The 22,387-nt window shown below is 36.5% G+C and overlaps 1 non-coding gene across 1 annotated transcript; it reads right to left on the reverse strand.

Moving 5' to 3' along the window:
- Window positions 1–7,159: 7,159 nt before the first annotated feature.
- Window positions 7,160–7,263, reverse strand: LOC132373812 (U6 spliceosomal RNA). The gene has a single exon (XR_009505481.1). It is a non-coding gene; the product is annotated as a U6 spliceosomal RNA (small nuclear RNA).
- Window positions 7,264–22,387: the final 15,124 nt, after the last annotated feature.

Consider the following 22,387-nt stretch of genomic DNA (forward strand, 5'->3'; position numbering starts at 1 on the left):
CTGATTTCCCAGAAAAGTGAGGGGAGGCAAAATTTAACTCTGAGAAAAGTGATAAAATGGCAACAGTTACATTAACTCTTACACAAATTGTGAAACACAAGTCACAATTTTTCCGAAGTGAACATTTTCTCAACATCCTATTTGATAAAAATAAGTAAAGGTTGTGGGCAACTTAATGTGACTTAACTAATCAAACACTCTAGTTGCATCTTTTCCCTGCCTGCTTGGTGGTAGCCGCCTGTACCAACATATTTGTCTGTTGTTTCACTTTCCTAATTTTGCCTTTATTCATACGAATATTTTTATTATCACCAGTCATTTGCTATTTTGCACATGGTTCATTTGGTTGTTTTTTTTTTCTTCTAGATATCTATGATTATGTGAAAATGATGTCAAAAAAGGTTGTGTGTTCATTTTTCACAAAAATCTCTAGGTGTTGAACTGGGGAATCATGCTGTTGTCAGTAACAGTCATGTGACATAGCTGAAATTTTCATCATCTTCAGTAAATAATCAGGGTGGTCAGAATTATATAGGATCTAGCAAAGACTGTTAAATTTATGAAAATACATTATGGACTATGCATCACAGAGGACTAGATTTGTCTGCAACTGATAGAAATTCGCAAATGACAATGTTGTAAGCAACACAGGGGTTTTCTCTTTCAGGCAAATAGAATCTCAGTGCTTCCTGCCCAGGGCTGGCATGATACCTGCATAATCATTAGGGATCCAAATGCCTTCTCTCTTGCTGCTGGGCCATAGTCACTATATGGCTTCCACTTCATGGTCACATATGGTTGATTAAGCTTCAGTGTCTAGTCTATGGTCCAGCCAGTAAAAAAGAAGAACCCCAAAAGGGCAAGCTTCAACTATGAAGGAAGAGGGGGGGAAATGTATGTTTGGGACAACTTGCAATCTCAGCCACAAGATTATCAACCCAAATTATCTCAAACATAAAGGTACAAGACTGAGTATTTAAAAACACTGATATTCGTATTTTCAATGGTAAAACTGTAGAGCATTCTGCTGTTTGTGCCAATGATTTTACCACACAGTTTAGATATAAGAAGAGACATTTATAACACAAGGTGTTGGAAAGAAAAATTGAAAAGAGAGCCCTGGAAAAATAAAATACAAGAAAGATATGAAATATATTTTAAATTATTGTGATTTTAAAGTATATTTTGTGGGAAAACTGTGCTCATAAATGACCGAAACTTTACTCAGAAGAGGTTGAATAAAAGAGTGCAACTAAATTTTATCTTTAAAAGAATACATTTCGTTAAAAAACGCTTACTCTTAGGAAGGCATAATAGCTGTATGAGGGCAGGAATTATTTTGTTCACTGTTATATTCTTGGAAACTAGAAGAGTGCCTCCAACAAAGTAAGGGTTAAATACATGTTTGTTGAGTTATCAGATGATTGATTGATTACATTAGAATGAAAGACAAGAAATATTTCAATATATGAATTACAAGTAGATTCCTACCACGGGGGGAATATAGTCGATACTAAATGAAAAAAAATCAACACGGTAAGTGAGATCATTTCCTCAACTTATTTAATAATATATTATGAGAAAGCTGTAAGAAAAGAACAATTTAAGTCTATATGAGACCCACTGAAAATGTCAAAATATATCCTAATTTAAAAGCTCCTAAATTTCATCAAAGTAGAAAAAATGACGGGGATCAACTTACATAGAGTGTAAAAATTTTCTGCAGCAAACTACAATAAAATGGGCTTCCCTGGTGGCGCAGTGGTTGAGAATCTGCCTGCCAATGCAGGGAACACGGGTTCGAGCCCTGATCTGGGAAGATCCCACATGCCGCGGAGCAACTAGGCCCGTGAGCCACAACTACTGAGCCTGCGCGTCTGGAGCCTGTGCTCTGCAACAAGAGAGGCCGTGATAGTGAGAGGCCCGCGCACCGCGATGAAGAGTGGCCCCCGCTCGCCGCAACTAGAGAAAGCCCTCGCACAGAAGCGAAGATCCAACACAGCTAAAAATAAATAAATAAATTTTAAAAATTAAAAAAAAAAAATTACAATAAAATATATGACCTGGCCTGTAACAGAGTCATGAAATTGCAGGAAATTTAATGAAGTAGCTGCGGAATTTAAAGAAGAAAAGCACAGAAGTTTATGCGTTTATCATTATGCATATTGTTTGAATTTATAAGTGATAATGTTTTGTGAATAAGTGCAAACGTTATGAAAGCTCTCAATTCTGCCATATCTTTATATGACACCACTCATGAATATGCAAAAGGATGAATAATTCTCCAAAATATGTAAGCAGAACAAAAGCATTAGGAGGGAGCTATGAAAGTTGCGAAAGTTGCAAAAGTTGACGTGTACTTCGTCTTATTCTTGGTGTAATTGAGACACATCTGGAGATTATTGAGTTTTCCAATATTCAGGTGGCTGGTGAATCAAGTATTTGGCTGACAGAGTCCAAATTTAAAATTATAATTTTTAAAAAGGTTTTTTAAAAAGATTCTGTGCTGTTATTAGAATTCTTTCTCATAAGCAATAAGCAAATTTTATTAAAGATGCTTTTTCTTTGCCTTCAAAAAAGAAACATTATTTCATTTTTTTCTCAGAGAGAGATGAAATATTTTAAATGGATTTGGGGAAAAGGGAAAAAATATATCACAGATGTGTTTCCAAAGCTTTCAAAGAACATACACCTCTTCAAAATGTCACGTGTAATGAATTTTTCTTATTTCAGAAATGAATACTTAGAGAAAGCAACACTACGATGATCACTGAGAATATGATTTTGTCTGTTTTGTTCACTCTACTCCCTGCGCCTGGAACAGGACCTGGCACATAGTAGATGCTCAATAAGTATTTGGGTATGATTGATTGAATAAATGACTGAAAAGCTAATTAGATGCATATGTAATCCTAGAACTTCAATTTACTGAAATTCTGCAAATTTTAACTTCATATATGAGTGTATCAACATAATCAGTTTTGGCAGTTGGTTTATTTTATGTGATATTCATAATGACAGAGCTGGAACTTAACATTTTGAATTGGCCAATTGTTACAGCAAGAACAGATGACTCATTTTCATTCCACTTTATCCTTAAGATTACTTTTAAAATACCATGGAGAAACATATCAGTGGTTGCCATCGATGGATGTTGGGAAATAATCCGTAACCAAATTGATGGAATCAGAAGGGCTCAGTGGCGCTGGGAAGAGATTTCCTAATCTGTGGAGAGAAAGTGATGTTTCACTAATCACACCCCCTAAGAACTTTATGCTGCAATTTCATACATTCCCATCATTCACATTTTGGATCTAAGCCTCTCACTTCTAACATATACTGCTTTGGTTATAATTTGATATGATGTCACCATCATTGCTGGAAATGACATTAAGGAAATTAACATTATTTTATTAAAAGCTTCAAGTATTATTAAAATTAATGATCCACTTGCGAGATTACTCTGAAGCTTCCCATAAAGCTTTTGTTTTGTTTTGTTGAAAGTCCTTATGTAGAGTAACCACTGCTCTGTGATTCCAAGGAATCACAACCTGGATTCTAAGCATTCGCATTCAGCCTACCTAGGCATCTTGGGAATGGGAGTATAATATGCGTTTTTAACTGACTGGAGAATTAAAGTTACATAGTAGGACTGAATGGCCAGTTTGTAAAAGGTAGCTTGCCAATTGACCTTAAAGAAAATCCAGTAGAACTGTGGTGCAACTCTCTACTGAAATTATTCTCCCTAAGATTACCAGTGGAGGCTTTGCCAATTTTCCTCAGTTCTGATAGTTTATAATGTCTCTGTTAATTTTCTAGTATTGCACCTCCACTCTCGTTTAGTTTGGTATCCTTCCTTTGTGCCCTTCTCTCTGGCTGCTTTTACTTTGTCCTTCACTTTTGGATCTTCTGTTTTTTAAGAAGTCAGTATTTGTTAGTATTCAGTTTCTGGCTCCCTGTACATCATTTTGGGTTTTCAGTGTTCATTTCCTTGCTTGACTTCATCTCCCATCTATGCCTGGCTCTACTAACTAAGATTCCTGAGCCCCTCTGCTCCTAGTGTGGCATAGGTTTCACCCTAGAAAGAAGAGGATAGCATGCCATACCCCCATCCTGCCATATTTCTAAAATGTACCTCTTCTTATGTCACACCCCTACTTTCATCCCTTCTCAGGATGAAGTTGAAATTCCCTAACATTTCCTATGAGATTTTCCAGGATAGGGTCCAGGCTCACCTCTCCAAGACCACATTTCATCATTTGCTGTCTATCAGTGTTGAATATTTTCAGTTCTCTAAATGCACTCTGTTCTCTCTCCTTCCACATGCTTCTCTCTGTGCTGACCACACTCCTCTCCCTGATGGATAATGCCTTTTACTCTCAGGACTTCGTTTGTGTATCCGGTCCCTCATAAGACCTTCACTGTCACCTTATGGCTTGTAGATGGTGCAGCTACCTACTCCCTGGCCCCTTGTATTGTACTTACTACTATCAAAGAACTCCTAGTATTTCCTGTATTCTAATTATCTAATGACTTCATTCTCTACTGACTAAATTTCTTGAGGACAAGACCTGTGACTTGTTCACTATTTTATGTATAGAAAAATGCCAAACATAAATTAAGCAGCCAGTATTTTTTAATAAATAAAAAGGTAGGTATTTTTTCTTTTTCAGCATCATAGTCCAAAGGCTCAAAATTATTAATATTTTCTTTCCCTAGACTTCTATGGATTTTTCCCAAATACATGAATTTAAGATTATATGATAAAGGACAAATAATTCATTTAAAGCTATTTAAAATTTTTATTTTAAAATATAAAATTACGTTTGAGCATTGCCTTGACCATCTCCTGTGAATTTTGGATATAGGTCATTCATTATCATTAGTTCCTAAATTGTTTATAATTGTAGATTTTTTTTGGTCCAATATTTAAGAGGATGGTTTTGAATTGTTAAATAGTTAGGATCCTTCTTTACTATTTCTTCTGTAAATATCTAGTTTTATTCTTTTGCAGAGAGATACTATAGGTAGCATATTTTTGACACTTCGGAATTTATCTAAGTTTTTTCACAAGGTATATATTGTTTTTGAAGAGTCATGTGCACTGGTTAACTTTCTGTTGAAAGGTTTACAAAATTTGATATATATAAAATTCTGAATTCTATTATTCTAATTTTTTTATATCATCATACGTATTCTATATAATTGGTTAAGGGCTGAGAACTGTGTGTTAAATAATGCCTATGTCAAATTATCACTAAATGCCAAGGATTTTTCTTTATGTATTTTGATACATTTTATGAGTTTTACCTCTTATTATTTTCATGATCCTCTTTTGTCCGTGTTTAAGAAAATCTACTTTCTATTTTACTTTGTTCAAATTAATATAGCTGTTTGTCTCATTTTTCTTGATGCTTCCTAATGCACTGACACCCATTGTTTTCTGTTTTACTTTTCCATGCTGTTTTGTTTTAGTTGTATATCTTTTAAGTAGAGATCATTTGATTTGGAGTGCTATGAAATGTCTCTTCCATTTCTCCTCAAGCCGAATGAGAGGGGATTCAAGGGGGCCCTTTAAAGAAATTGCGTGGTGTGTTGGGGTCTGGGGCACTGATATTGTTGCCTGAAAAGCCTGAAGAAAAGAAAAGAAGAAAAGAAAAGCCTAAAGTCTGGCTGCTATAGGAACAGCTTGCCATTGCCAGAAGTCTTTGGAAGGAAGAATTCATTCGGGCTTTCTGGGGACTCTTGAGGGCCACATGGAAGAGAGCGATATACCTGGAGCTACTTTGGAGGGCGTTAGGCTCTTGAGAGAGTGGAATTGGCCTCAGAAATTCAGGGTGAAGTCATAAATGTCCAGGCAGAGGAGACCTCACCTGTGTTAAGAGAGCAACAGTGGGGGATCCCACTGCCAGTAACAGGGCTCCGTAGAAAGCACAAACACACTCCAGGAGAAAGAATCAGCCTTAGATTCCAGCCAAGCCAGGGAAAACCAGTGCCAGATTATACTGGTGGCTATTAAATGAGAACTTTCTTGGGCCTTAACTCTCTCTAATATGTCTCCTCGAAATCTGGAAGCTCTAGAGCCAGCCTGCCGATGGGAAAAGGGGCAGTGAATGAGAAGGAGGGAACTAGAAATCTCCCCACGCTAGGTTTCCTACCTACTCCTTAGCCTGAGCGGGGAGGGGAGGAGTTTTAAATGAAGTATGGAGTCTGGAGTATCACTTGGGAGTGATCACTTAAATATCAAAATTAAATGTTTTGTGACTAAAGGTGACCAGAGAACTTTTTATTTTCTGAGAGTGATCAGAAAAGTCATGGAATCTGCTTAGATTTCTGCTTAGAATTAGCCTCAGAGGACAGATTTGAATGGGTAGTGAGGGAAAAGAATTAAGTTTTCTGTTACATTCCTGGGGGACTAGTCATAGCTGCCAATGACATTAAAGTTTGCCTTTTGTGTATTTTCCCTGATCCCTGGTTCTCAAATGCTGGTGTGTATCAGAACACCTGGAGAACTCACGACGAACACGGTAGAGCAGGCTTGTTGAAGAGGGTAGGCCTGAGCTTTTGGGTTTATACCAAGTTCTTAGATGATTCTGATTCCAACCAAAGTTTGAGAACCACTGTCTTGGATATGTTATAGTGGAAAAGTAGATGAGGCTGTCATGAGCTGCTTGCTGAATGCAAATTAAATCAGAATTCCCTCTGGAAGCTATCTGTAACTCTAGTCATTCCTATGTTTCTCAAATTGGTGGTTCTTCCTGTCTATGTCTCAACAACCTTTTTCCTGTGTCTCATTTGTTTACATCCTGAAAAACTAGTGTTCTTATCACCATTCCATGATCATTCCACCTCATTTTATATCTAATTATAGTTAGGATGCCTCATATTTTATTGTAGTCCTATGGATCATCAGGCAGTATGATGAAGGTCTCAGAAAAGGACATTGGCCTTGATACAGTGATGTCTTAATTAAGGAAGATTTATCCCCTATTTCTTTAGATTTATTCTTTTCATTTTTGCCTTATATCCTTTTATGTTAATATAAATTATTTTACAAAACCTATATATTTGACATTTAGGCTTTTTCTTTTCATTTTCCATTTCAGCTAATAATTTTCTTCATTCTTTTGAATTTATTGTTAACATCTGAATATGCATTAAAAATATGGAATGCTTCATGCATTTGCATGTCATACTTGGGCAGGGGCCATGCTAATTTCTGTATTGTTCCAATTTTAGTACATGTGCTGCTGAAGCAATCACTCAGCCAATATTTTAGAAAATACATTTGCTGTATTTATGGATGTATCAATGAATTGTATATTAGTTTCCTGTGGTTGCTGTAACAAATTACCACAAATATGGTGGCTTAAAACAGCAGAAATTTATCCTCTCACAGTTCTGGAGGCCAAAATTAGTTTCACTAGGGCCTAAATCAAGGTGCTGCCAGGGCTGTGCTCCCTCTAGAGGCTCGAGAGGAAAAATCTGTTCCTTGCCTGTTACAGCTTCTGTGGCTGCCAGCATTCCTTTGCTTTTGGCCACATAGCCAGAATCTTCAAATCTCTCTTTGCTGATCAGAGAAGAAAAAGAAATAAAAGGAATCCAAATCAGAAAAGAAGAAGTAAAGCTGTCACTGTTTGCAGATGACATGATACTATACATAGAGAATCCTAAAGATGCTACCAGAAAACTACTAGAGCTACTCAATGAATTTTGTAAAGTAGCAGAATACAAAATTAATGCACAGAAATCTCTTGCATTTCTATACACTAATGATGAAAAATCTGAAAGAGAAATTAAGGAAACACTCCCATTTACCATTGCAACAAAAAGAATAAAACACCTAGGAATAAACCTACCTAAGGAGACAAAAGACCTGTGTACAGAAAACTATAAGGCACTGATGAAAGAAATTAAAGATGATACAAACAGATGGAGATATATTCCATGTTCTTGGGCTGGAAGAATCAACATTGTGAAAATGACTACCCAAAGCAATCTAGAGATTCATTGCAATCCCTATCAAACTACCAATGGCATTTTTCACAGAACTAGAATAAAAAATTTCACAATTTGTATGGAAACACAGAAGACTCCGAATACCCAAAGCAATCTTGAGAAAGAAAAACAGAGCTGGAAGAATCAGGATCCTGGACTTCAGACTATACTACAAATCTACAGTAATCAAGACAGTATGGTACTGGCACAAAAACAGAAATATAGATCAATGGAACAGGATAGAAAGCCCAGAGATAAACCCACGCACATATGGTCACCTTATTTTTGATAAAGGAGGCAAGAATATACAATGGAGAAAAGACATCCTCTTCAATAAGTGGTGCTGGGAAAACTGGATAGCTACATGTAAAAGAATGAAATTAGAACACTCCCTAACACCATACACAAAAATAAACTCAAAATGAATTAAAGACCTAAATGTAAGGCCAGACACTATCAAACTCTTAGAGGAAAACATAGGCAGAACACTCTATGACATAAATCACAGCAAGATCCTTTGTGACCCAGCTCCTAGAGAAATGGAAATAAAAACACAAATAAACAAATGGGACCTAATGAAACTTAAAAGCTTTTGCACAGCAAAGGAAACTATAAACAAGACGAAAAGACAACCCTCAGAATGGGAGAAAATATTTGCAATGAAGCAACTGACAAAGGATTAATCTCCAAAATTTACAAGCAACCCATGCAGCTCAATATCAAAAAATCAAGAAGCCCAATCCAAAAGTGGGAAGAAGACCTAAATAGACATTTCTCCAAAGAAGATATACAGATTGCCAACAAACACATGAAAGAATGTTCAACATCACTAATCATTAGAGAAATGCAAATCAAAACTACAATGACGTAGCACCTCACACCAGTCAGAATGGCCATCATCAAAAAATCTACAAACAATAAATGCTGGAGATGGTGTGGGGAAAAGGGAACCCTCTTGCACTGTTGGTGGGAATGTAAATTGATACAGCCACTATGGAGAACAGTATGGAGGTTCCTCAAAAAACTAGAAATAGAACTACCATATGACCCAGCAATCCCACTACTGGGCATATACCCTGAGAAAACCATAATTCAAAAAGAGTCATGTACCACAGTGTTCACTGCAGCTCTGTTTACAATAGCCAGGTCATGGAAGCAATCTAAGTGTCCATCGACAGAAGAATGGATAAAGAAGATGTGGCACATATATACAATGGAATATTACTCTGCCATAAAATGAAATGAAATTGAGTTATTTGTAGTGAGGTGGATGGACCTAGAGTTTGTCTTACAGAGTGAAGTAAGTCAGAAAGAGAAAAACAAATACCATATGCTAACACATATATATGGAATCTAAAAAAAAAAAAATAGTTTTGAAGAACCTAGGGGCAGGACAGGAATAAAGATGCAGACGTAGAGAATGGACTTGAGGATACAGGGAGGGGGAAGGATTAGCTGGGACGAAGTGAGAGAATGGCATGGACATATGTACACTACCAAATGTAAAATAGATAGCTAGTGGGAAGCAGCTGCATAGCACAGGGAGATCAGCTCGGTGCTTTGTGACCACCTAGAGGGGTGGGATAGGGAGGGTGGAAGGGAGACGCAAGAGGGAGGAGATATTGGGACATATGTATATGTATAACTGATTCACTTTGTTATAAAGCAGAAACTAACACACCATTGTAAAGCAATTATACTCCAATAAAGGTATTTAAAAAAAAATCTCTCTTTGCTGTATCTTCACATTGTTATCTCTTCTATGTATGTTTGCCTCAGAATTCCCTCTGCCTCTCTATTAAAAGGATACCTATGATTCCATTTAGGGTCCATCAGAAAAATAAGGATAAACTCTTCCTCTCAAGAGCCTTAACTTAATTGCATCTTTTGCCATATAAGATGATACATTTGTCCCTTGGTATCTGTGTTGGATTAATTCCATCCCCACCAACCCTGCAGATACCAAAATCTGAGGACGCTCAAGACCCTTATGTAAAACAGTGTCGTATTTGGATATAGCCTATGTACATCTTTTAAATCATCTTGAGATTACTTATAATAGCTAATACAATATAAATGCTATGTATTTAGTTGTAAATATAATGTAAGTGCTACATAAATAGCTGCCAGTGAGCAGTAAATACAAGTTTTGCTTTTTGGAACTTTCAGGATTTAAAAAAATATATTTTCAGTTGCAGTTGGTTGAATCTGTGAACGCAGAACCCATGGATATGGAACCCATGGATACAGAGGATACAGAGGGCCATTGTTTTCACAGGTTCCGGGAATTGGGATGTGGAGTATATTGTCAGGGGCCATTTTTCAGCCTACCACAAACATGTCCTCCAGCCTCCCTAGTGTACTAGGACAGCTTGAAAAATGCACAGATCTCTTTGGACTTAATTGTACCAGCTCTGAGTTAAATCTAATTGCTGGGAACTTAGAACACCACTGAGTCCATTTGTTTGAATGAGGGTTTTAGAAGGGTCACGCGATAAATGGAATTCTGATATGAAATATCACACCCTAAGTTCATCCTCTGGATTCTCCCAGTTCCTCAGTATAAAGTTGAGATAGATATCATGAACAACCAGCTGAATCCCCATGTCAGCCCCTCGCCTAATAAAGTAGCACCATTTAGTAGGAACAGCCCTATGGAAACTCCCAGAGCTCCCATCCCCACCACTGCCATTTCCCATTGACAAAATAAATTCTACTCTCAATGCCTATTTCATTTAATCCGAACTCAGAGTCTCAGGTGGAAGAATCTATTTGGAGAAGCCTAGGTTCTGTGCCAATACCCTAAGTGCTAGTAGTGAAAGGCAGATATAGGTGTGTGTTTTTGGCTTTTTCAGGTTCTATAGTGGGAGAGAGTGCAACAACAATGTATACGATGAGGCGTTCTCCAGGTATAAAAAAAGTAGGTCAGGTTCTAGGCAGCCGAAGAAACACAAGTGTAATTTGCTCAAGATCACAAAATGAAAGAGCTGAATTCACTGCCCAACTCCTACTCTACAACAAACACTGTCACCCTTAGTAACTAAAAGGCCCATGGTAGATATTGTATATGATTACGTAAATAATGATAATATTTTGAACTTATATTATCTCTCAACAAACAAGCAAATCCTGAACTACTTTAACACGTTTGCCCTTTAAAAACTTCGTAGTTTGAACAAGTTTATTACCTTATTTAGCAGATGACTAAACTGAAATAAAGAGAAATTAAATGACTTCCCCACGGTCAAACAGTCAGTAGTAGATTTACCGTTATTTGTTTTTCCTAACTCCGTTTCAACCCACTAGTGTCCATTGCCTGCCTTCTGAAAAGAAAAAGATAAGGAGACAGACTAAACACTTTGAAAGTGAATGATATGTTTTCCTCCCTGAAACTTTTTGTATGATGCAGGGGTTAGTAACAGGAAACCTGAAATTTAGGAGATATAGAAAATAATAGATTTGGTCAGACTGGAGGATTAGAGCAGAGTTAAATTATCATAGCTTTAAATAATGCAAAGTCCAACTCAAATGGAAAGGTACTCTAAAAACTTCTTGGCATATTTCCGCTTCAATAATCCAACACCATCTGTGAAAACAAAACAAATATTATAGGCCTCCACTAAATGGATTATATGTTTCTTAGCAGACACCTGTTTAGAGCACTTAGGTATTAGGTGATTCAGGGATCTCAAATGCATCCGTATCTACTGATTGAGCCTAGATATTGAATTTAAATGTCAGGGAATACAGTGACAGTTTTAGAGGGAAACGATAATGAGAAAATATTATATATTTAATTTTAAGCTCGTTGAATTTGTGATTGTCAAAGGCAGAGTTTTAACTCATCTGTACAGACCATTAACTTAGAAATGCTTTCACAAGTGAATTTTGTTAGGAATTGCGTTAGAGCCCTCATTTCCTCCCTGCTCTTCTTTCTTTTTTTTTTTTTTTAATTATTTAATTATTATTTTTAATAACTTTTTTTGGGGGGGGCAGTTTTAGATCCACAGCAAAACTGAAAGGAAGGGACAGCGATTTCCTGTATTACCCCTTCCTTACCCCCATGCACGCTAAGCCTCCTCTGGTGTCAGCACCCTCCATCAGAGTGGTAACATTTGTTACAATTGCTGAACCTACATGGACACATCATAATCATCCAAAGTCCATAGTTTACATTAGGGTTCACTCTTCACGTTGTACATTCTATGGTTTTGGACAAATGTGTAATGACAAGTGTCTGTCATTATAAGATGGTACAGAGTATTTTCATTGCCTTAAAAATCCTTTGTGCTCTGCCTATTCATCCCTCCCCTGTTTCCCCACCCCTGGCAACCACTGATTCTTTCAATGTCTCCTTAGTTTTGCCTTTACCAGAATAACATATACTTGGATTCATACAGCATGTAGTCTTTTCATTGGCTTCTTTCACTTAGTAATATGTACTTAAGTTTATGCCTTTTCATTGCTCGATAGCTCATTTTAGTGCTGAATATATGTATTACATATATTATTTTCATTGTCTGAATGTACCACAATTTATCCCTGCTGAGGGATATCTTGGTTGCTTCCAAGTTTTGGCAGTTATGAATAAAGCTGCTATAAACATGCATGTGCAGGTTTTTGTGTGGACATGTTTTAAATTCCTTTGGGTAAATGCCAAGGAGCACAATTGCTGGATCATATGTTAAGAGCATGTTTAATTTGGTAAGAAACTGCCAAACTGTCTTCCAGTGTGGCTGTACCATTTTGCAGTCCTACCAGCAGTGAATGACTGTTCTCATTGCTTCATTTGTTACCAGGAATTGGTGCTGTTAGTGTCTGGATTTTGGCCATTCTAATAGGTATGTAGTGATATCCCGTTGTTTTAGTTTGCATTTCCCTGATGACATATGATGTGGAACATTTTTTCATGTGCTTATTTGCCAGCCATATATCTTCTTTGCTGAAATGTCTATTAAGGTCTTTGGCCCATTTTTTAATTGGGTTGTTTACTTTCTTATTGTTGACTTTTAAGAGTTCTTTGTTTATTTTGAGTAACATTTCTTTCAGATGTGTCTTTTGCAAATGTTTTTCTCCCAGTCTGTGGTTTGTCTTCTCATTCCCTTGACATTGTCTTTCAGAGAGCAGAGATTTTTAATGTTAATGAAGCCCAATTTATCAATTATTTCTTCCTTGGATTGTATCTTTGGTGTTTTATCTAAAAAGTTATTGCTATATTCAAGGTCATCTAGGTTATCTGCTAGGAGTTTTATAGTTTTGCATTTTACATTTACTAGTAAAATTTTTTAAAGAATTTATTTTATCCTTTGCAATACCCAAATAATAACATGTTGGCCTTTCTTGCATATGATACAAGGGCTGCTTGAGTGAAATTTATGCTCATGACTGCTCTTTTTTCAGTGTTTCTTGCTATGACTCATGTCACTGGAGGAATCAAAGGTATTTTAACTCATTAAAGAGAACAAGTTTAGGATGTTTTGAATACGCTACATGTTTTGAAAGCCAGCATAATGCTGGAATGTATAAACATGCATAATATAAACAGTTCACAAAGCACAGTATTCCTGGTTTGTTCAGCAGTAGCTAGACTCTTAAAAGTGTGTACTCCACGGCATTGGAGCCTAAAATGTAAGAAGGAGGTGATAACTTGAAAGGAATTGCAAGCAACTGAATACAAATAAATGGCTGCCCACATTGTGAGAAATGACCCCTTTCAGTTTTCCTCTACATCAGATGCCATATTTCACAGGGAATTTGGGTTCATAATTAGCTATTGGGTTCATAATTAGCCATTGTCTTCTCAAGTGGAATTGTCTTCTAAAATGGCTGTGTCTATTTGGCATTTGAGAAAACATGAAGATTTCTGATTCAGGTCTGATCATGATAACCTGGTATGCATGTTGCAGACAAGAAATCAATGGCATTCAGTCTCTGCTTGAGGTCAAGGGAAATTGAGGGTCTGAAGTAATAGAGGCAAAGAAGAAGGCATGTACGGAGTACCTTTGATATATACATCCAAGGTTTTGAAATTCTGGGCAGACCATCAAAATGTAACTCTATACGTAATCCCAAAGAAAGTATAAATGGAATATTTCCTTTTATTACCACTTTTATGTATTTTTCCCCAAGCTATAAATCCTAAGAACATTTTCTTGGCTTCAGAGTTTTGTAAAATTAAATGTCCTAGATGCTTCAAATGTAAATCATCCTCTAATAGAATCCTAGAAGCTCAATTTAAATGCTCAAACTTCTATTCTGGGTTCTAGTAATATAAAATATAAAGTTTCCAATAAACTTCAAAGACTGATATTTTGTGTACCGGAGTTGTCTTTTGTGCACAGATTTTGCTTTTATTAGTTTTATCTCATCTCTAGAACCTTGGAAAGAATGGCTGGTTTCACAGAAATGCTGCTTGACTTACAGTTTGACCAGTTGAGGAAAACAACCTTATGTAAGATGAAGGGGTGCCGGGGGACTGCATGGAAACCAGAGAAATGAGAATAGCTGGTGGAGAAACTTTCCTGTATGCTTCGGCAACTAATGCTCTAATTGTTCCACTTCTGCGGTTTACAGCTGTAGGGACTTCAGGAGCATATATATGAGAAAGTGTCACTCAAAGTGACAGTTTAAGCCACATGTACCTAAATTTCCAGCAGAACCATGCATTCAAAATCAAGCCTTGAGTGCACAAATTAACCAAAAATTCAACAATGAAGTTTTGTCCTTAAAACTAGTTTAGCCAGCTACAGATGACTTGGACCCAAGATACCACGGGCACTGCATGACAGATGACTACAGAGCATGTTTTGTTGTCAAGTTCATGATCGCCTGATTCAGGTAGAAATAGAGCCCTCAACTTAGTTTTCCACTACACATTTATTATTTTCTGAACCAAATTCTTTAATGATGCTAAATTCCAATCCTAAAAACAATATAGTACATATAGTAGCAGCCCTGGGGAAAGACTCTGGGATATAGATTACTCCAGCCTACTCCACTGTATTTCCTTTTTCTTTTCTGTGCCTCAGTATCTTTAATGCTGGACCATTGATAGTGTCCAAATTGAGATCTCAGTTTTGAAGCTGGGAGAATTAACAAGTAGGAGCCAGAAAACCATCATCAAAAGCTAGAGAAGTATCAGGGGTCAATAAGGGAAGGACAAGATTTTAAGGAGGGCAGATGGTAACAAACTGTCAGCATTTGAATGATGTTCCCACATTCGGATGTGATAGAATGGTACAGAGTCTAGAGAGGGATGAACAAACAACCAAGAAATCAACAGGCATAATAATGCTACTACTACAGCACATTTATCTTATGCTGCTAAATGCACTGGATACTTCCAGGCTTCATACACCTTGACTATGCAGAAACATTTCTTACAGTTGACTCTATTTTTAGAACCACAAGCCTTCTGGATGACAGTTTGCATACATTATTTTATTTAATATTCCAAAGAAGACTAGCGGCTCCTGTTTTTATCCCCACTTTCCATGTCAAAGAGACTGAGGCTCAGAGAAGTCAAGCAACTCTCTCTGTGTCACACACCCAGGTCTGTCTGACTCTCGAATCCTAGATTTTAACCCACACACTTTGCTGCCTCTTTTATACTGGATTGAGAAGGAAGTGAAGAGGTGTGATACAAGGATAATGAGACTGTTTTTCTCTATGAAATATAACATTAGGTTTTAAATAATAGTTCATCAAGCAATCTAGAAGCACAGAAGCTTGAAGTCAGATGGAAGTGCTGGTGATGGCAAAAAAAAAGAGGGTAACTGAGATGAGATGGGAGCATTGAAGAACAAAAAGAGAATTTATTGGATGCTTCTTTTAGATGAATGTTGATGTTTCCTGGGTTGGTGTTCTCAAAATGGGTGTGTAAGGGGAGCCATTGAAATATGGAGAAATTGTAAGAATTTTAATCACCTAGATAATTTTAATCAAATAGTTATATAATATTTATTATCAAAAAATGATATTTTATTTGATGTTAAATATACAAATTGGTCCTGGCTTCTTCACTTGGATGTACAAGAGACAATCATATATGATGTACATTTCCCAATACATCCTGAAAAAACAGCAGACATTTCACAACATAGAAGGAGTTGTATTGGGATGTATCACGATTTATTGATACCTGTACCTAGTGAAGCGGATTTATGGATTATAATATCCGGTCTTAATTATACTAACCCTTCCCCAAACTGACAAGTGTTTCTAAAAGATTCCTACTAAGAAACAATAGATTGAGAAAAATTAATAATGCAAAAACAAGCAAAGAAGACAATGGGCAGAGCTGCTCTCATTTCTACTCGTAGCTGTAAAGTGCTTCGTCAGCCTTATTATAAAGTAAAATAAGGATCATTAATCACACCAACATATTCATACCACATTCCTCTTACTGAGATCATTAAAATTTTTGTACAGTAAAAAAATGAAATAATATAAATTTATGCCATTTTATTTTCTCTTTAGGTTTGGAATTAAACTGTGGCCTTAGGGTAGGTCTGACAGTGTGGGATGGGAGGAAGCATCTCACTTTGGGATGGTCCCATGGGCAGTGGCATTCTTGGAGGCAGATTCCAGGAATCAGCATCCTTGGTCCAGCAGGAAACACAACGTTTCTTATATGGGGTGGGCTGTGGTGACAAGCAGTGGTCCTAAGCGCCATAGATGCTGTGAGTTTGTGCTTCACAGAGTCCAGAGAGGATTGTACAAGTTTGGATTTCTTTTGGGGCAAATTTTACTTCATTTTCCCCCTTCCATAGTCTTTGAAAGGTAAAAGGAAGAATTACTTGGTTGAATTGTGTTCTTCCTTTATGCTAAGGATATGTTCAAATTCTAACCCCCAGTATCTGTGAATGTGACCTTATTCGGAAATAGGGTCTTCGTGGAAGTAAGCAGATTAAGATGAGGTCATACTGGATTAGGGTGGGCCCTAATCAAATGACTGGTGACCTTATAAGAAGAGGAAAATTGGGGCTTTCTGGAGTTTTTTCAGCTTTATTGGGATATAATTGACATATAACATTGTATAAATGTAAGGTATACAAAGTATTGATTTGATACATATGTGTTTCAAAATGATTTGCATTATAGCATTAGCTAATACTTTCATCACTTTACCTAATTACCTTTTTTTATGGTGAGAACATTTAAGATCTACTCTCTTGGCAACTTTCAAATATACAATACAGAACTCTTATAAACTATGATTACCATGCTGTGCGTTAGATCCTCAGAACTTATTCATCTTAAAACTGAAAGTTTGTACCCTTTGACCAACATCTCCCCACTTCCCACACCTCCAGCTCCTGGTAACCACCACTCTACTCTCTGTTTCCATGAGTTAAGTGCTTTTAGATTTCACATGTAAGTGATATCATACAGTATTTGTCTTTCTCTGTTTGACTTGCCTCACTTAGCATAATGCCCTCAAGGTCCATCCATGTTGTCTCAAATGGCAAGATTTCAAGAAGAGGAAAATTTGGACACAGAGATAGACATATGAGGGAAAATGCCACAGAACACAGATGAAGAGATTGGACTGATGCATCTACAAGCCAAGGAACATCAAGGGTTGCCAGTAACTCCCAGAAGCTAGGAGAGAGGTATGAAACAGATTCTCTCTTAGAACTTCCAGTGGTAGCCAGCCCTCCTGACACTCCTAGATTTTGGATTCTGGCCTCCACAGCTATGAGAGAATAAATTTCTGTTGTTTTAAGTCACTTACTTTGTGGCAATTTGTTATGGCAGCCCTAGGATATTAATATAGAAGTATAGAAATCAACTATTTTAGGAAGAAGTTAATTGATTTGCCCATTACACATCCTTAATAAAGGGCAGAATCAAGGCTAGCTATATGAACTTGTGCACATTACTGGGCTTCAGTTTCATCTAGAAAGATAATGTGTTAGAACCTAGAAGCAATTTAAATTTTTCTTAAACTTCTTGAAGTCAAAAAAGTGTGTGCTTAAATGTGCCCCTCCCCCCCCTAAAAATAAAACAGTTATTGTACACTACTCTGTTTTGAGCAGGCATTAAAGCAACATAATTGATCTGTCCCTTCTAGAACAGTGGTTCTCAAACCTCAGTGCACATCAGAACCACCTGTAGGGCTTGAAAGACCCTGGGCACTGGGTCCCGCCCTCCAGAGTTTCTAATTCAATAGATCTGGGTAGTTGCAGTTATAGCAAGTTCCCAGGTAATGCTGGTGCTGTGGGTTTGCATACCACACTTGAGAAACACTGCTCTAGTGCACGTTTTCTAAGCCTCTTCCTGATTTTGATTTTGACCTGGGACGCTGTGAAGTTCTTGTGTGATAGTGCAGGTGTAACCAGCAGCAAGACAGGGTTTGCACAGTTACAGTTGCAGATATGTTGGTAAATTGGGTGGGGGAAGATGAGGGCATTATTTTCTGAGTGCTTCTATTATCGTAGTAAGATAGGGAGTCATCATCTGAGAGTGAGGAAGGCAGGGATAAGTACTGGATGTTGAAAAAAAGAGAAATAGCTGTGAAACTGTGGAGAAGGGGAGAATTAACTGATGAGCAAATGTAAGTTTTCCGGTCAACTGTGAAGGCTCATGGTTAGAAGTTTAAAGTGAGATGGGTTAGCAATCTGGCTGGTTCTTAGTCAACCATATGAATCACTCATGTATAATCATGAAGTATGCAGAGATTTAATCTAACTAGAGTTGGGGTTCTGTGAATGAGAGAGGGGATGGATGTCAAAGGGTTGAGATTATACACAAGGAAATGACAATGGTGATGGACCAGGGGAAGTGATTGTCCAAGTTAATGGATCTCATTCAAAGTTGGGATGCACAATTTTTGGAACTGGGGTATTAGAAATACAGGAGGTAGTGGTTAGATGCTTAGATTGAGGTTTTTGTAGGTGTAGTATCAATAAATCATCTAGTTGCATATAATGGCAAACCTAAGACTGGCTAGATGGGTAAATGTTAAATTTACTTTTGTCACTTACCAAGAAGTCCCCAGGTAGAAAATCCAATAGACAATCCAAGGCTGGTACAGTAACTCATTGTTGGCCATCAGCTTAGATCTCTCATTTCTCTCTCTCTGTTGTTCCCTTTCCTTCTCTCTCTCTTTTACATAGTGATAGATACAGTTTGTTTACATATTTATTTTTCTATTTTTAGGATTTGGCATCTATGCTTCTGAGAGTGATTAAACTACATTTTCCTCCTTTTTTGTAGTATCCTTCTAAGGTATTCATTTAATAATATGCTGACAGCATAAAGGAGTTTGAGTAGGTTTTTTGCCCCCTCTTCTCTGAAAGGATTTGTGTAAGATTGGTATAATTTCTTCCTTAAGTGGCTGGAACAATTCCCTAGTGAAGCCATTTGGACCTGGAATTTTCTTTGTGTAAAGGTTTGTAAATTAAGTATTCAAAATTTTAAGTGTAAAACCATTCAGCTTTTAAATGTATTCTTGTGTTAATTTTGGTAACTTGTGTTTTTCTAAAACTGTATTTATTTGTGTCAGGAAGTTGTTTGTAGTCTCTTAGTGTAAGTTGTGGTTCCTGGACCAGCAACACCAGTATCACCTGGGAATTTGTTAGAAATGCAAATTCTCATCTTATCCCAGACTTAATGAATCAGAGGTTTTAGAGCTGGGGTCCAGCAACCTGTGTTTGAAGAAGCCCTCAAGGTGATCCAGATGTGGGCTAAGGTTTGCAAGCCACTGCTCTTAGTTAAGCTTTAGTGGCATCCCACAACTTTGGAATGTAGTCTTTCCATTATTCTAATTTTATTCCATTTATTTTAATTTTTCACTGTGATTTCTTCTTTGCCATAAGAGTTATTTAAGAGTTTTGCTTAATTTTATTTAAAAAAATTTTTTTAATTGTTCCTTTGGTTTTTTTTAAAATTAATTTTTATTGGAGTACAGTTGATTTACAGTGTTGTGTTGGTTTCTGCTGTACAGCAAAGTGAATCAGTTATACATAAATCCACACTTTTTTAGATTCTATTCCAGAGTATTGAGTAGAGTTCCCTGTGCTGTACAGGAGGTCCTTATTAGTTATCTATTTTATACATAGTAGTGTGGATATGTCAATCCCAATCTCCCAGTTTATCCCTCCTCTCTCCTTTCCCACTTGGTAAGTATAAGTTTGCTTTCTACATCTGTGACTCTATTTCTGTTTTGTAAATAGGTTCATTTGTACCATTTTTTAAGATTCCACATATAAGCGATATCATATGATATTTGCCTTTCTCTGTGAGACTACTTCACTCAATATTACAATCTCTTGGTCCATCCATGTTGCTGCAAATGGCATTATATCATTCTTTTTTTAATGCCTGAGTAATTTTAAAATATTTGTTTAATCTTTTTGTTTTGACTTGTAACTCAGTTTCACTGTGGTCAAAAAATATATTGTGTATGATGTTAGTCTTTTGAAATTCATCTTAACTATGGCCCAGTATATATTTGATTTTGGTAGAGGTTTTATGTAAACTAGAAAAGAATGTATATCCTGCAATTGTTTGTGTACAGTGTTCTATATGTTAATTATGTCAAGTTTGTTACATGTTCAAATCTTATATATGCTTATTTTGCTTATTTTGTCTCATTTTGAGATAGATATGTTAAAATCTCTCATTATGATTGTGGACTTGTCTTTCTGAGTTTAGTTCTCTTAAAAATTCTCCCATTTTAAGGCTATATTATTCAATGAATAAAAACATAGAATTATTTTATCTTCTTAGTTGATTGACAGTTTTATCATTGAAATGACCCCCTTTATCTCTAAGGATGTATTTGTCTTAGCTCTGCTTCATCTGATATTAATGTAGCCATAACAGTTTTCTTTAAGTTAGCGTTAGCATAGATTAACTTTCAATTTTTTTTCTTTAAAATTTTATGTGTCATTATAATTAAAGTGTGTCTCTTGAAAGCAGCATGTATTAGGTTTTGGGTTTTGTCAGGTTTGAAAATTTTGTCTTTTAATTGAAGCATTTATTTTCATGCTCAAAAATTGACTATATGTTTCTTATTAATTTCACCTGCCCTACTTTCCTTTCTCTCCTGCTTCTTGTCTATTTTGGATTCCTTGTTTTTTTCCTAATTCAATTTCTTCTTTTCTATGAGCTTATTAGTTTTGCATTTTTTGAAAACTCTAATTTCAGTGGTTAACCTATTGCAGCATGAATTCTTGACTTACTAGAAACTTTCTTATATTGATATTTAAGCAACTTCAGAAAATTCAAGGACTTAAAATACTATAACTCCATTTCCTCCTTCCAAATTTTTGTACTATTATAATCATTTATTTAGTTTTACAAACATTTTAAATTCTACATGGCAATATTATTATTGTTTTATACAGTATTTATATAAATATGCTGTATATATTAACCCTTTATACTGCTATCTCTCTATCATCTCTCTCTCTCTATCTCTCTATCTCTCTATCTCTCTCTCTATCTCTCTATGTATCTACCTCTCTCTCTATGTATCTATCTCTCTATCTCTCTCTATCTCTCTATTTCTCTCTCTCTCTCTCTCTCTCTGTCTCTCTCTCCCTCCTGCCTCCCAGAAGAGCTTCCTTGAGTATCTTCCCAAATTTGCTGTAGACAAATTCTATCAATTTTTTTATCTGAACATTTTAAAGGTTTAAAATATCAGTTTTTAAAGATAGTTTTGTTGGATATAGATTTCAAGTTAGGCAATCATCTTTCAATGATTTAAAATACATCATATATTCTCTTTTGGCTTCTATTTATTTAACGAAGTCAGCTATCATTCTTATTGTTGCTTCTCTGAAAGTAGTGTGTTTGGTTTCTCTAACTGGTTTTAAGATCTTTATCTTTGCACTTGGTCTTAAGTAAGTTTACTCTAATGTGTCTCAATGTGGTTTTCTTTATATTTATCATACGTGAGATTGTTGTATTTCTTGATTGGTGGCTTCTATTTTTCCAGGGACCTTGACTTCTCAAGTCTTTTCTTCTCTGCCTTTTTTCCCCAACAACTTAGTTTGCTTTTCTACTTGTTCTCAGATTGATGATTAGACTGATGCAAGCTAAACCACAGTCAGAAGTAGAAGGCTTGGGCATTTTCTGATTTCCTCCACCACTCTCAGTATACTGGCTTTGTACTGGCTTTGAGCCTTAGATCCTTATACTCTTCACTTTGTGGCTGCCAGTAGGCTGCTGCATCTCCAGGTCACGTCTGTGTTCTCGGCAAGAAGAAGGAACAAATGAAAGAGGCAATACCTGTGGACTTGAATTTATATTTCGTGGGGTCACCATGTGAGACTCCATTCAGTGAAAGCCTGGGAAAAGCTCTTAACTTTTGCACTCTCCACTGTAGACGTGTACTGCTGGCTAGGCGGAGTTGGGAAGGCTAAGAAGCCAACCATTA

The sequence above is a fragment of the Balaenoptera ricei genome, chromosome 10 (genome assembly GCF_028023285.1).
Source record: "Balaenoptera ricei isolate mBalRic1 chromosome 10, mBalRic1.hap2, whole genome shotgun sequence".
Lineage (NCBI taxonomy): Eukaryota > Metazoa > Chordata > Mammalia > Artiodactyla > Balaenopteridae > Balaenoptera > Balaenoptera ricei.